Below are 1,361 nucleotides of genomic sequence, written 5' to 3'. Positions count from 1 at the left end.
AGTATCCAAACGACTAATCGGCATACATGAGTAACAGGAATGACGTCAGGAGTGACGGGTTTTTGAGGCAATCACCATTTTTAATACTCTCCAAAATGAGACGACCACAGGTATCAAGTAATTCCTTCTTGTCAATGTTGTTGAAGGAGGCGATTGTGTTCATGTTTCGTAGGAGACCAGGAGAAGGGAAATCTAGTCCAGTAGGCTGGTATCCCACATCAAAAGCAGTATAATCCAGGGATAGGAAAGGAGTCCTAATGTTCCTGTAGTTCTTCCCATAGCTGCCCCTGATAGGGACCAGGTCCTCTCTTAGCTGATACTCTTCAAGTTTCCTCTTCCCTAACTCCTGCCAATACCCCGGGTCAAGGCTACTGCTGAACGGGAGGAACTGGTACACCTTTAGAACTTCCACCCTCACAACTCGCAGCCATTTTGTTACTAGCAGCCACTCCCTCTTTTCTTCATCTTACCAAGTTAACAGTGCAGGCACTGGATTGATATTGACTAGTACCAATAACTGATGTTATACATTCTGGTAGAAAGATAAAGTTTGTTGGAGAGGGTATCATTGGTTTTTTTCTATTACATTTTCTGCTACATATTATTGATGTCCTTGTGCTGTGTAAAAAGTTTTAGCTGATTTCAACTGAAATCAAATTTTTTCTGTTAATTTTTTACCAGTACATACAAAAACAATACAAGAATACAAAAACAGAACCAATGAAGCAATAATTACAATTCAATAAATAATAATAATACCAAGATAATACTAATACTAATAGTGGCAGTAACAATAGCAATAAGTATAATGTATGCATGTCATGTATAGTCCATTAAAGTATCATGTGTGTATGCATTCAATCAAAACTCAATGTCAATGTATTGTTACTTATCATATTTTCTACGGGCTCTATCTGAAGACAGGAATCTCTCCAAATCAGATTTTGCTTGTCCAAGTTCATCTGGATAATCTTCACAAACTTCAAGTATGTTCCTCCAGGTCACATCAATATCAGACTCTATCCATCTCTCAAACACTAGTATGAGGTTATCTGAGGTATACTGAGGAAAAGGTGACAGATCATTCACTTTAACATCAAGTGCAGTACCAATAATTTTACTATGAACATCAGAATTTTTGAACAACCTAAGAAGGTCACTCTTTAGAGGCTTCTTGTCTAACAGGTCTGTAGTGAATAAAAGAAATAATAATAATAACAACAGGAATTCCTTACTTTTATATGATGGTTGATCATAAACTTGTTTTGTTTGTGCTCCATTGTTACTCTCATCCCATCCTATACACAAGTGATAAATTATAAATAATAATTATTAGTATACACATACCTTGTGCATCATAA

General features: G+C 36.3%; 1 long non-coding RNA gene across 1 annotated transcript; it reads right to left on the bottom strand.

The window, feature by feature from the left end:
• Positions 1-630: 630 nt before the first annotated feature.
• LOC109591832 (uncharacterized) lies at positions 631-1,359 on the bottom strand. Its single transcript, XR_002190028.1, has 3 exons — positions 1,348-1,359; positions 1,236-1,298; positions 631-1,187 (listed from the first exon to the last, which is right to left on the bottom strand). It is a non-coding gene; the product is annotated as an uncharacterized LOC109591832 (long non-coding RNA).
• Positions 1,360-1,361: the final 2 nt, after the last annotated feature.

This window comes from Amphimedon queenslandica, unplaced genomic scaffold (assembly GCF_000090795.2).
Source record: "Amphimedon queenslandica unplaced genomic scaffold, v1.1 AMPQUscaffold_7111_Cont20934, whole genome shotgun sequence".
Taxonomy (NCBI): Eukaryota; Metazoa; Porifera; class Demospongiae; order Haplosclerida; family Niphatidae; genus Amphimedon; species Amphimedon queenslandica.
This window is presented reverse-complemented; position numbering and strand designations above follow the sequence as displayed.